Source organism: Rhinoderma darwinii, unplaced genomic scaffold (genome assembly GCF_050947455.1).
Source record: "Rhinoderma darwinii isolate aRhiDar2 unplaced genomic scaffold, aRhiDar2.hap1 Scaffold_548, whole genome shotgun sequence".
Classification (NCBI taxonomy): domain Eukaryota; kingdom Metazoa; phylum Chordata; class Amphibia; order Anura; family Rhinodermatidae; genus Rhinoderma; species Rhinoderma darwinii.
This window is the reverse complement of record NW_027464098.1, coordinates 128,076-141,659: the sequence shown is the minus strand read 5'-3', so window position 1 is coordinate 141,659 and position 13,584 is coordinate 128,076. Positions and strand designations below refer to the sequence as shown.

At 47.7% G+C, this 13,584-nt stretch overlaps 9 non-coding genes across 9 annotated transcripts; all 9 read right to left on the bottom strand.

The window, feature by feature from the left end:
• Nucleotides 1–429: 429 nt before the first annotated feature.
• Nucleotides 430–620, bottom strand: LOC142723155 (U2 spliceosomal RNA). The gene has a single exon (XR_012875372.1). It is a non-coding gene; the product is annotated as a U2 spliceosomal RNA (small nuclear RNA).
• A 1,280-nt stretch (nt 621–1,900) lies between these two features.
• On the bottom strand, nt 1,901–2,091 carry LOC142723154 (U2 spliceosomal RNA). Its single transcript, XR_012875371.1, has one exon. It is a non-coding gene; the product is annotated as a U2 spliceosomal RNA (small nuclear RNA).
• Nucleotides 2,092–3,383: 1,292 nt separating this feature from the next.
• On the bottom strand, nt 3,384–3,574 carry LOC142723152 (U2 spliceosomal RNA). Its single transcript, XR_012875370.1, has one exon. It is a non-coding gene; the product is annotated as a U2 spliceosomal RNA (small nuclear RNA).
• Nucleotides 3,575–4,862: 1,288 nt separating this feature from the next.
• Nucleotides 4,863–5,053, bottom strand: LOC142723150 (U2 spliceosomal RNA). The gene has a single exon (XR_012875368.1). It is a non-coding gene; the product is annotated as a U2 spliceosomal RNA (small nuclear RNA).
• Nucleotides 5,054–6,333: 1,280 nt separating this feature from the next.
• LOC142723149 (U2 spliceosomal RNA) lies at nt 6,334–6,524 on the bottom strand. The gene has a single exon (XR_012875367.1). It is a non-coding gene; the product is annotated as a U2 spliceosomal RNA (small nuclear RNA).
• Nucleotides 6,525–7,808: 1,284 nt separating this feature from the next.
• LOC142723148 (U2 spliceosomal RNA) lies at nt 7,809–7,999 on the bottom strand. Its single transcript, XR_012875366.1, has one exon. It is a non-coding gene; the product is annotated as a U2 spliceosomal RNA (small nuclear RNA).
• A 1,296-nt stretch (nt 8,000–9,295) lies between these two features.
• LOC142723147 (U2 spliceosomal RNA) lies at nt 9,296–9,486 on the bottom strand. The gene has a single exon (XR_012875364.1). It is a non-coding gene; the product is annotated as a U2 spliceosomal RNA (small nuclear RNA).
• A 1,292-nt stretch (nt 9,487–10,778) lies between these two features.
• Nucleotides 10,779–10,969, bottom strand: LOC142723146 (U2 spliceosomal RNA). The gene has a single exon (XR_012875363.1). It is a non-coding gene; the product is annotated as a U2 spliceosomal RNA (small nuclear RNA).
• Nucleotides 10,970–12,253: 1,284 nt separating this feature from the next.
• Nucleotides 12,254–12,444, bottom strand: LOC142723245 (U2 spliceosomal RNA). Its single transcript, XR_012875461.1, has one exon. It is a non-coding gene; the product is annotated as a U2 spliceosomal RNA (small nuclear RNA).
• Nucleotides 12,445–13,584: the final 1,140 nt, after the last annotated feature.

Here is a 13,584-nt window from a genome sequence, read left to right as displayed (position 1 = left end):
GGGCAGGCGAGCGGGCGGGCTGCTTTATTGGCTGTTTGCTGTTCCCCTACTCCACTCCACTATTTGACTGTTGTGCTGCATCAATCAATCAATCAATCAATCAATCAATCAATCAATCAATCAATCAATCAGTGGCTGGCTCAGGTGCAGCTCTTTAACTTACCTAAAAGGGAGGGCAGAGAGAAGACAAGGAAGGTGAATGAGGTGTTCCAATGTGAAATGCCGGAAACACAGAAACACAGACGACACACAACAAGAGGTGGCAATCTATTCATTAATTGCATTTAATCAATGAGCTCATTATCACTCATGCATTGTCCAACAGGTGTTGAAATAATGGGATTAAAAGGGGAGATCCCTTCAGAAAGACAGAAACAATAGCAAAGACAAAAAACACTTTTGGAATCTGCTTTTAGTCAACACATAAGGAAAGGGTGCACCGGTCCTGGAAATACTGCAATACCAGGTCAATGCGTGGAGTGGACAGAGCAAGCTCTATTTCCATCTCCCTGTTCTAAAAATCCATTTAATATATGGTCCCCAGATAGGGGACGTATCAGATATTAAACTGATAAGAACAGATACTACACTTGATCTTAGCCAAAAGGCCGAGAAGCGATAACCCGAACGGGCCGCGCGTTGCCCGAGCCTGCCCGATACTGCTGTTCAGCCCTTGCAGCGATTCAGCCTACTTCTAGGCAATTCCATGGGGCCCTGCAGGCTCACACACTCACAGCTACACGGGAGGTGAATAAAGGCCGGAGAGGAAGCCAGACAGGATTTGCTTCTTTTGCTTGCACCACAATGCAGTGCTGAAAGAGGAGGAATCTACATAAAAACGCCTTCCTGGCAACGCCCAAATGCCCTGCTGCCATGCAGATAAACACTGGCAGCGGCAGCAAGTGCATGCCCACAGCCACCCCTTGTTCCTTCACACCTTGTATCAGCTGTAATCCAGTCCAGTCCAGTGCTGCCTGCTGAGCAGCACTGACCAACACTGCCTGGGCCCAGGCTTTTATCTCTGAGGCCCCATTATGATGTCAGAAAGCTGGCTCTGGAATCCTGAGGGCTCCACTATGACACGTGCAAAGTTCCGTCTGAACTTTATATAAGACGGTGAGGCTCAGTCAGTCACTCAGTGTTGCCTGAGAGGGCAACACTGCAACAGCCGGCCGCCAGGCTGTCTTTTTTTTGCACAGCTAGTTGCCTCCAGGAGGCCACAAGAGGGAGACAAGGGACTGCAAAATGGAAAATAGGCATCCACCAACTTTACAGACAACTTCTCCTTGCTCCTACAACCTCCATCCTTGCACAGTTTGTTATTCTTCTAGGTAACATAGTAACAAATCCAAATTGCTGCTCTCTTTGTAGGCAAGCAAGGCTTTGTTGCAACTGCAATTCTTACTTCTTCTTGAAATGTAGGGACGACAGTACATTCCATCACATCCATCTAGTGTACACAGGTAGGTCCATTGTGGCGGGCAGGCGAGCGGGCGGGCTGCTTTATTGGCTGTTTGCTGTTCCCCTACTCCACTCCACTATTTGATTGTTGTGCTGCATCAATCAATCAATCAATCAATCAATCAATCAATCAATCAATCAGTGGCTGGCTCAGGTGCAGCTCTTTAACTTACCTAAAAGGGAGGGCGGAGAGAAGACAAGGAAGGTGAATGAGGTGTTCCAATGTGAAATGCCGGAAACACAGAAACACAGACGACACACAACAAGAGGTGGCAATCTATTCATTAATTGCATTTAATCAATGAGCTCATTATCACTCATGCATTGTCCAACAGGTGTTGAAATAATGGGATTAAAAGGGGAGATCCCTTCAGAAAGACAGAAACAATAGCAAAGACAAAAAACACTTTTGGAATCTGCTTTTAGTCAACACATAAGGAAAGGGTGCACCGGTCCTGGAAATACTGCAATACCAGGTCAATGCGTGGAGTGGACAGAGCAAGCTCTATTTCCATCTCCCTGTTCTAAAAATCCATTTAATATATGGTCCCCAGATAGGGGACGTATCAGATATTAAACTGATAAGAACAGATACTACACTTGATCTTAGCCAAAAGGCCGAGAAGCGATAACCCGAACGGGCCGCGCGTTGCCCGAGCCTGCCCGATACTGCTGTTCAGCCCTTGCAGCGATTCAGCCTACTTCTAGGCAATTCCATGGGGCCCTGCAGGCTCACACACTCACAGCTACACGGGAGGTGAATAAAGGCCGGAGAGGAAGCCAGACAGGATTTGCTTCTTTTGCTTGCACCACAATGCAGTGCTGAAAGAGGAGGAATCTACATAAAAACGCCTTCCTGGCAACGCCCAAATGCCCTGCTGCCATGCAGATAAACACTGGCAGCGGCAGCAAGTGCATGCCCACAGCCACCCCTTGTTCCTTCACACCTTGTATCAGCTGTAATCCAGTCCAGTCCAGTGCTGCCTGCTGAGCAGCACTGACCAACACTGCCTGGGCCCAGGCTTTTATCTCTGAGGCCCCATTATGATGTCAGAAAGCTGGCTCTGGAATCCTGAGGGCTCCACTATGACACGTGCAAAGTTCCGTCTGAACTTTATATAAGACGGTGAGGCTCAGTCAGTCACTCAGTGTTGCCTGAGAGGGCAACACTGCAACAGCCGGCCGCCAGGCTGTCTTTTTTTTGCACAGCTAGTTGCCTCCAGGAGGCCACAAGAGGGAGACAAGGGACTGCAAAATGGAAAATAGGCATCCACCAACTTTACAGACAACTTCTCCTTGCTCCTACAACCTCCATCCTTGCACAGTTTGTTATTCTTCTAGGTAACATAGTAACAAATCCAAATTGCTGCTCTCTTTGTAGGCAAGCAAGGCTTTGTTGCAACTGCAATTCTTACTTCTTCTTGAAATGTAGGGACGACAGTACATTCCATCACATCCATCTAGTGTACACAGGTAGGTCCATTGTGGCGGGCAGGCGAGCGGGCGGGCTGCTTTATTGGCTGTTTGCTGTTCCCCTACTCCACTCCACTATTTGACTGTTGTGCTGCATCAATCAATCAATCAATCAATCAATCAATCAATCAATCAATCAATCAATCAATCAGTGGCTGGCTCAGGTGCAGCTCTTTAACTTACCTAAAAGGGAGGGCGGAGAGAAGACAAGGAAGGTGAATGAGGTGTTCCAATGTGAAATGCCGGAAACACAGAAACACAGACGACACACAACAAGAGGTGGCAATCTATTCATTAATTGCATTTAATCAATGAGCTCATTATCACTCATGCATTGTCCAACAGGTGTTGAAATAATGGGATTAAAAGGGGAGATCCCTTCAGAAAGACAGAAACAATAGCAAAGACAAAAAACACTTTTGGAATCTGCTTTTAGTCAACACATAAGGAAAGGGTGCACCGGTCCTGGAAATACTGCAATACCAGGTCAATGCGTGGAGTGGACAGAGCAAGCTCTATTTCCATCTCCCTGTTCTAAAAATCCATTTAATATATGGTCCCCAGATAGGGGACGTATCAGATATTAAACTGATAAGAACAGATACTACACTTGATCTTAGCCAAAAGGCCGAGAAGCGATAACCCGAACGGGCCGCGCGTTGCCCGAGCCTGCCCGATACTGCTGTTCAGCCCTTGCAGCGATTCAGCCTACTTCTAGGCAATTCCATGGGGCCCTGCAGGCTCACACACTCACAGCTACACGGGAGGTGAATAAAGGCCGGAGAGGAAGCCAGACAGGATTTGCTTCTTTTGCTTGCACCACAATGCAGTGCTGAAAGAGGAGGAATCTACATAAAAACGCCTTCCTGGCAACGCCCAAATGCCCTGCTGCCATGCAGATAAACACTGGCAGCGGCAGCAAGTGCATGCCCACAGCCACCCCTTGTTCCTTCACACCTTGTATCAGCTGTAATCCAGTCCAGTCCAGTGCTGCCTGCTGAGCAGCACTGACCAACACTGCCTGGGCCCAGGCTTTTATCTCTGAGGCCCCATTATGATGTCAGAAAGCTGGCTCTGGAATCCTGAGGGCTCCACTATGACACGTGCAAAGTTCCGTCTGAACTTTATATAAGACGGTGAGGCTCAGTCAGTCACTCAGTGTTGCCTGAGAGGGCAACACTGCAACAGCCGGCCGCCAGGCTGTCTTTTTTTTGCACAGCTAGTTGCCTCCAGGAGGCCACAAGAGGGAGACAAGGGACTGCAAAATGGAAAATAGGCATCCACCAACTTTACAGACAACTTCTCCTTGCTCCTACAACCTCCATCCTTGCACAGTTTGTTATTCTTCTAGGTAACATAGTAACAAATCCAAATTGCTGCTCTCTTTGTAGGCAAGCAAGGCTTTGTTGCAACTGCAATTCTTACTTCTTCTTGAAATGTAGGGACGACAGTACATTCCATCACATCCATCTAGTGTACACAGGTAGGTCCATTGTGGCGGGCAGGCGAGCGGGCGGGCTGCTTTATTGGCTGTTTGCTGTTCCCCTACTCCACTCCACTATTTGACTGTTGTGCTGCATCAATCAATCAATCAATCAATCAATCAATCAATCAATCAATCAATCAATCAGTGGCTGGCTCAGGTGCAGCTCTTTAACTTACCTAAAAGGGAGGGCGGAGAGAAGACAAGGAAGGTGAATGAGGTGTTCCAATGTGAAATGCCGGAAACACAGAAACACAGACGACACACAACAAGAGGTGGCAATCTATTCATTAATTGCATTTAATCAATGAGCTCATTATCACTCATGCATTGTCCAACAGGTGTTGAAATAATGGGATTAAAAGGGGAGATCCCTTCAGAAAGACAGAAACAATAGCAAAGACAAAAAACACTTTTGGAATCTGCTTTTAGTCAACACATAAGGAAAGGGTGCACCGGTCCTGGAAATACTGCAATACCAGGTCAATGCGTGGAGTGGACAGAGCAAGCTCTATTTCCATCTCCCTGTTCTAAAAATCCATTTAATATATGGTCCCCAGATAGGGGACGTATCAGATATTAAACTGATAAGAACAGATACTACACTTGATCTTAGCCAAAAGGCCGAGAAGCGATAACCCGAACGGGCCGCGCGTTGCCCGAGCCTGCCCGATACTGCTGTTCAGCCCTTGCAGCGATTCAGCCTACTTCTAGGCAATTCCATGGGGCCCTGCAGGCTCACACACTCACAGCTACACGGGAGGTGAATAAAGGCCGGAGAGGAAGCCAGACAGGATTTGCTTCTTTTGCTTGCACCACAATGCAGTGCTGAAAGAGGAGGAATCTACATAAAAACGCCTTCCTGGCAACGCCCAAATGCCCTGCTGCCATGCAGATAAACACTGGCAGCGGCAGCAAGTGCATGCCCACAGCCACCCCTTGTTCCTTCACACCTTGTATCAGCTGTAATCCAGTCCAGTCCAGTGCTGCCTGCTGAGCAGCACTGACCAACACTGCCTGGGCCCAGGCTTTTATCTCTGAGGCCCCATTATGATGTCAGAAAGCTGGCTCTGGAATCCTGAGGGCTCCACTATGACACGTGCAAAGTTCCGTCTGAACTTTATATAAGACGGTGAGGCTCAGTCAGTCACTCAGTGTTGCCTGAGAGGGCAACACTGCAACAGCTGGCCGCCAGGCTGTCTTTTTTTTGCACAGCTAGTTGCCTCCAGGAGGCCACAAGAGGGAGACAAGGGACTGCAAAATGGAAAATAGGCATCCACCAACTTTACAGACAACTTCTCCTTGCTCCTACAACCTCCATCCTTGCACAGTTTGTTATTCTTCTAGGTAACATAGTAACAAATCCAAATTGCTGCTCTCTTTGTAGGCAAGCAAGGCTTTGTTGCAACTGCAATTCTTACTTCTTCTTGAAATGTAGGGACGACAGTACATTCCATCACATCCATCTAGTGTACACAGGTAGGTCCATTGTGGCGGGCAGGCGAGCGGGCGGGCTGCTTTATTGGCTGTTTGCTGTTCCCCTACTCCACTCCACTATTTGACTGTTGTGCTGCATCAATCAATCAATCAATCAATCAATCAATCAATCAATCAATCAGTGGCTGGCTCAGGTGCAGCTCTTTAACTTACCTAAAAGGGAGGGCGGAGAGAAGACAAGGAAGGTGAATGAGGTGTTCCAATGTGAAATGCCGGAAACACAGAAACACAGACGACACACAACAAGAGGTGGCAATCTATTCATTAATTGCATTTAATCAATGAGCTCATTATCACTCATGCATTGTCCAACAGGTGTTGAAATAATGGGATTAAAAGGGGAGATCCCTTCAGAAAGACAGAAACAATAGCAAAGACAAAAAACACTTTTGGAATCTGCTTTTAGTCAACACATAAGGAAAGGGTGCACCGGTCCTGGAAATACTGCAATACCAGGTCAATGCGTGGAGTGGACAGAGCAAGCTCTATTTCCATCTCCCTGTTCTAAAAATCCATTTAATATATGGTCCCCAGATAGGGGACGTATCAGATATTAAACTGATAAGAACAGATACTACACTTGATCTTAGCCAAAAGGCCGAGAAGCGATAACCCGAACGGGCCGCGCGTTGCCCGAGTCTGCCCGATACTGCTGTTCAGCCCTTGCAGCGATTCAGCCTACTTCTAGGCAATTCCATGGGGCCCTGCAGGCTCACACACTCACAGCTACACGGGAGGTGAATAAAGGCCGGAGAGGAAGCCAGACAGGATTTGCTTCTTTTGCTTGCACCACAATGCAGTGCTGAAAGAGGAGGAATCTACATAAAAACGCCTTCCTGGCAACGCCCAAATGCCCTGCTGCCATGCAGATAAACACTGGCAGCGGCAGCAAGTGCATGCCCACAGCCACCCCTTGTTCCTTCACACCTTGTATCAGCTGTAATCCAGTCCAGTCCAGTGCTGCCTGCTGAGCAGCACTGACCAACACTGCCTGGGCCCAGGCTTTTATCTCTGAGGCCCCATTATGATGTCAGAAAGCTGGCTCTGGAATCCTGAGGGCTCCACTATGACACGTGCAAAGTTCCGTCTGAACTTTATATAAGACGGTGAGGCTCAGTCAGTCACTCAGTGTTGCCTGAGAGGGCAACACTGCAACAGCCGGCCGCCAGGCTGTCTTTTTTTTGCACAGCTAGTTGCCTCCAGGAGGCCACAAGAGGGAGACAAGGGACTGCAAAATGGAAAATAGGCATCCACCAACTTTACAGACAACTTCTCCTTGCTCCTACAACCTCCATCCTTGCACAGTTTGTTATTCTTCTAGGTAACATAGTAACAAATCCAAATTGCTGCTCTCTTTGTAGGCAAGCAAGGCTTTGTTGCAACTGCAATTCTTACTTCTTCTTGAAATGTAGGGACGACAGTACATTCCATCACATCCATCTAGTGTACACAGGTAGGTCCATTGTGGCGGGCAGGCGAGCGGGCGGGCTGCTTTATTGGCTGTTTGCTGTTCCCCTACTCCACTCCACTATTTGACTGTTGTGCTGCATCAATCAATCAATCAATCAATCAATCAATCAATCAATCAATCAATCAGTGGCTGGCTCAGGTGCAGCTCTTTAACTTACCTAAAAGGGAGGGCGGAGAGAAGACAAGGAAGGTGAATGAGGTGTTCCAATGTGAAATGCCGGAAACACAGAAACACAGACGACACACAACAAGAGGTGGCAATCTATTCATTAATTGCATTTAATCAATGAGCTCATTATCACTCATGCATTGTCCAACAGGTGTTGAAATAATGGGATTAAAAGGGGAGATCCCTTCAGAAAGACAGAAACAATAGCAAAGACAAAAAACACTTTTGGAATCTGCTTTTAGTCAACACATAAGGAAAGGGTGCACCGGTCCTGGAAATACTGCAATACCAGGTCAATGCGTGGAGTGGACAGAGCAAGCTCTATTTCCATCTCCCTGTTCTAAAAATCCATTTAATATATGGTCCCCAGATAGGGGACGTATCAGATATTAAACTGATAAGAACAGATACTACACTTGATCTTAGCCAAAAGGCCGAGAAGCGATAACCCGAACGGGCCGCGCGTTGCCCGAGCCTGCCCGATACTGCTGTTCAGCCCTTGCAGCGATTCAGCCTACTTCTAGGCAATTCCATGGGGCCCTGCAGGCTCACACACTCACAGCTACACGGGAGGTGAATAAAGGCCGGAGAGGAAGCCAGACAGGATTTGCTTCTTTTGCTTGCACCACAATGCAGTGCTGAAAGAGGAGGAATCTACATAAAAACGCCTTCCTGGCAACGCCCAAATGCCCTGCTGCCATGCAGATAAACACTGGCAGCGGCAGCAAGTGCATGCCCACAGCCACCCCTTGTTCCTTCACACCTTGTATCAGCTGTAATCCAGTCCAGTCCAGTGCTGCCTGCTGAGCAGCACTGACCAACACTGCCTGGGCCCAGGCTTTTATCTCTGAGGCCCCATTATGATGTCAGAAAGCTGGCTCTGGAATCCTGAGGGCTCCACTATGACACGTGCAAAGTTCCGTCTGAACTTTATATAAGACGGTGAGGCTCAGTCAGTCACTCAGTGTTGCCTGAGAGGGCAACACTGCAACAGCCGGCCGCCAGGCTGTCTTTTTTTTGCACAGCTAGTTGCCTCCAGGAGGCCACAAGAGGGAGACAAGGGACTGCAAAATGGAAAATAGGCATCCACCAACTTTACAGACAACTTCTCCTTGCTCCTACAACCTCCATCCTTGCACAGTTTGTTATTCTTCTAGGTAACATAGTAACAAATCCAAATTGCTGCTCTCTTTGTAGGCAAGCAAGGCTTTGTTGCAACTGCAATTCTTACTTCTTCTTGAAATGTAGGGACGACAGTACATTCCATCACATCCATCTAGTGTACACAGGTAGGTCCATTGTGGCGGGCAGGCGAGCGGGCGGGCTGCTTTATTGGCTGTTTGCTGTTCCCCTACTCCACTCCACTATTTGACTGTTGTGCTGCATCAATCAATCAATCAATCAATCAATCAATCAATCAATCAATCAATCAATCAATCAATCAGTGGCTGGCTCAGGTGCAGCTCTTTAACTTACCTAAAAGGGAGGGCGGAGAGAAGACAAGGAAGGTGAATGAGGTGTTCCAATGTGAAATGCCGGAAACACAGAAACACAGACGACACACAACAAGAGGTGGCAATCTATTCATTAATTGCATTTAATCAATGAGCTCATTATCACTCATGCATTGTCCAACAGGTGTTGAAATAATGGGATTAAAAGGGGAGATCCCTTCAGAAAGACAGAAACAATAGCAAAGACAAAAAACACTTTTGGAATCTGCTTTTAGTCAACACATAAGGAAAGGGTGCACCGGTCCTGGAAATACTGCAATACCAGGTCAATGCGTGGAGTGGACAGAGCAAGCTCTATTTCCATCTCCCTGTTCTAAAAATCCATTTAATATATGGTCCCCAGATAGGGGACGTATCAGATATTAAACTGATAAGAACAGATACTACACTTGATCTTAGCCAAAAGGCCGAGAAGCGATAACCCGAACGGGCCGCGCGTTGCCCGAGCCTGCCCGATACTGCTGTTCAGCCCTTGCAGCGATTCAGCCTACTTCTAGGCAATTCCATGGGGCCCTGCAGGCTCACACACTCACAGCTACACGGGAGGTGAATAAAGGCCGGAGAGGAAGCCAGACAGGATTTGCTTCTTTTGCTTGCACCACAATGCAGTGCTGAAAGAGGAGGAATCTACATAAAAACGCCTTCCTGGCAACGCCCAAATGCCCTGCTGCCATGCAGATAAACACTGGCAGCGGCAGCAAGTGCATGCCCACAGCCACCCCTTGTTCCTTCACACCTTGTATCAGCTGTAATCCAGTCCAGTCCAGTGCTGCCTGCTGAGCAGCACTGACCAACACTGCCTGGGCCCAGGCTTTTATCTCTGAGGCCCCATTATGATGTCAGAAAGCTGGCTCTGGAATCCTGAGGGCTCCACTATGACACGTGCAAAGTTCCGTCTGAACTTTATATAAGACGGTGAGGCTCAGTCAGTCACTCAGTGTTGCCTGAGAGGGCAACACTGCAACAGCCGGCCGCCAGGCTGTCTTTTTTTTGCACAGCTAGTTGCCTCCAGGAGGCCACAAGAGGGAGACAAGGGACTGCAAAATGGAAAATAGGCATCCACCAACTTTACAGACAACTTCTCCTTGCTCCTACAACCTCCATCCTTGCACAGTTTGTTATTCTTCTAGGTAACATAGTAACAAATCCAAATTGCTGCTCTCTTTGTAGGCAAGCAAGGCTTTGTTGCAACTGCAATTCTTACTTCTTCTTGAAATGTAGGGACGACAGTACATTCCATCACATCCATCTAGTGTACACAGGTAGGTCCATTGTGGCGGGCAGGCGAGCGGGCGGGCTGCTTTATTGGCTGTTTGCTGTTCTCCTACTCCACTCCACTATTTGACTGTTGTGCTGCATCAATCAATCAATCAATCAATCAATCAATCAATCAATCAATCAATCAATCAATCAGTGGCTGGCTCAGGTGCAGCTCTTTAACTTACCTAAAAGGGAGGGCAGAGAGAAGACAAGGAAGGTGAATGAGGTGTTCCAATGTGAAATGCCGGAAACACAGAAACACAGACGACACACAACAAGAGGTGGCAATCTATTCATTAATTGCATTTAATCAATGAGCTCATTATCACTCATGCATTGTCCAACAGGTGTTGAAATAATGGGATTAAAAGGGGAGATCCCTTCAGAAAGACAGAAACAATAGCAAAGACAAAAAACACTTTTGGAATCTGCTTTTAGTCAACACATAAGGAAAGGGTGCACCGGTCCTGGAAATACTGCAATACCAGGTCAATGCGTGGAGTGGACAGAGCAAGCTCTATTTCCATCTCCCTGTTCTAAAAATCCATTTAATATATGGTCCCCAGATAGGGGACGTATCAGATATTAAACTGATAAGAACAGATACTACACTTGATCTTAGCCAAAAGGCCGAGAAGCGATAACCCGAACGGGCCGCGCGTTGCCCGAGCCTGCCCGATACTGCTGTTCAGCCCTTGCAGCGATTCAGCCTACTTCTAGGCAATTCCATGGGGCCCTGCAGGCTCACACACTCACAGCTACACGGGAGGTGAATAAAGGCCGGAGAGGAAGCCAGACAGGATTTGCTTCTTTTGCTTGCACCACAATGCAGTGCTGAAAGAGGAGGAATCTACATAAAAACGCCTTCCTGGCAACGCCCAAATGCCCTGCTGCCATGCAGATAAACACTGGCAGCGGCAGCAAGTGCATGCCCACAGCCACCCCTTGTTCCTTCACACCTTGTATCAGCTGTAATCCAGTCCAGTCCAGTGCTGCCTGCTGAGCAGCACTGACCAACACTGCCTGGGCCCAGGCTTTTATCTCTGAGGCCCCATTATGATGTCAGAAAGCTGGCTCTGGAATCCTGAGGGCTCCACTATGACACGTGCAAAGTTCCGTCTGAACTTTATATAAGACGGTGAGGCTCAGTCAGTCACTCAGTGTTGCCTGAGAGGGCAACACTGCAACAGCCGGCCGCCAGGCTGTCTTTTTTTTGCACAGCTAGTTGCCTCCAGGAGGCCACAAGAGGGAGACAAGGGACTGCAAAATGGAAAATAGGCATCCACCAACTTTACAGACAACTTCTCCTTGCTCCTACAACCTCCATCCTTGCACAGTTTGTTATTCTTCTAGGTAACATAGTAACAAATCCAAATTGCTGCTCTCTTTGTAGGCAAGCAAGGCTTTGTTGCAACTGCAATTCTTACTTCTTCTTGAAATGTAGGGACGACAGTACATTCCATCACATCCATCTAGTGTACACAGGTAGGTCCATTGTGGCGGGCAGGCGAGCGGGCGGGCTGCTTTATTGGCTGTTTGCTGTTCCCCTACTCCACTCCACTATTTGACTGTTGTGCTGCATCAATCAATCAATCAATCAATCAATCAATCAATCAATCAATCAATCAGTGGCTGGCTCAGGTGCAGCTCTTTAACTTACCTAAAAGGGAGGGCGGAGAGAAGACAAGGAAGGTGAACGAGGTGTTCCAATGTGAAATGCCGGAAACACAGAAACACAGACGACACACAACAAGAGGTGGCAATCTATTCATTAATTGCATTTAATCAATGAGCTCATTATCACTCATGCATTGTCCAACAGGTGTTGAAATAATGGGATTAAAAGGGGAGATCCCTTCAGAAAGACAGAAACAATAGCAAAGACAAAAAACACTTTTGGAATCTGCTTTTAGTCAACACATAAGGAAAGGGTGCACCGGTCCTGGAAATACTGCAATACCAGGTCAATGCATGGAGTGGACAGAGCAAGCTCTATTTCCATCTCCCTGTTCTAAAAATCCATTTAATATATGGTCCCCAGATAGGGGACGTATCAGATATTAAACTGATAAGAACAGATACTACACTTGATCTTAGCCAAAAGGCCGAGAAGCGATAACCCGAACGGGCCGCGCGTTGCCCGAGCCTGCCCGATACTGCTGTTCAGCCCTTGCAGCGATTCAGCCTACTTCTAGGCAATTCCATGGGGCCCTGCAGGCTCACACACTCACAGCTACACGGGAGGTGAATAAAGGCCGGAGAGGAAGCCAGACAGGATTTGCTTCTTTTGCTTGCACCACAATGCAGTGCTGAAAGAGGAGGAATCTACATAAAAACGCCTTCCTGGCAACGCCCAAATGCCCTGCTGCCATGCAGATAAACACTGGCAGCGGCAGCAAGTGCATGCCCACAGCCACCCCTTGTTCCTTCACACCTTGTATCAGCTGTAATCCAGTCCAGTCCAGTGCTGCCTGCTGAGCAGCACTGACCAACACTGCCTGGGCCCAGGCTTTTATCTCTGAGGCCCCATTATGATGTCAGAAAGCTGGCTCTGGAATCCTGAGGGCTCCACTATGACACGTGCAAAGTTCCGTCTGAACTTTATATAAGACGGTGAGGCTCAGTCAGTCACTCAGTGTTGCCTGAGAGGGCAACACTGCAACAGCCGGCCGCCAGGCTGTCTTTTTTTTGCACAGCTAGTTGCCTCCAGGAGGCCACAAGAGGGAGACAAGGGACTGCAAAATGGAAAATAGGCATCCACCAACTTTACAGACAACTTCTCCTTGCTCCTACAACCTCCATCCTTGCACAGTTTGTTATTCTTCTAGGTAACATAGTAACAAATCCAAATTGCTGCTCTCTTTGTAGGCAAGCAAGGCTTTGTTGCAACTGCAATTCTTACTTCTTCTTGAAATGTAGGGACGACAGTACATTCCATCACATCCATCTAGTGTACACAGGTAGGTCCATTGTGGCGGGCAGGCGAGCGGGCGGGCTGCTTTATTGGCTGTTTGCTGTTCTCCTACTCCACTCCACTATTTGACTGTTGTGCTGCATCAATCAATCAATCAATCAATCAATCAATCAATCAATCAATCAATCAATCAATCAATCAATCAATCAATCAGTGGCTGGCTCAGGTGCAGCTCTTTAACTTACCTAAAAGGGAGGGCAGAGAGAAGACAAGGAAGGTGAATGAGGTGTTCCAATGTGAAATGCCGGAAACACAGAAACACAGACGACACACAACAAGAGGT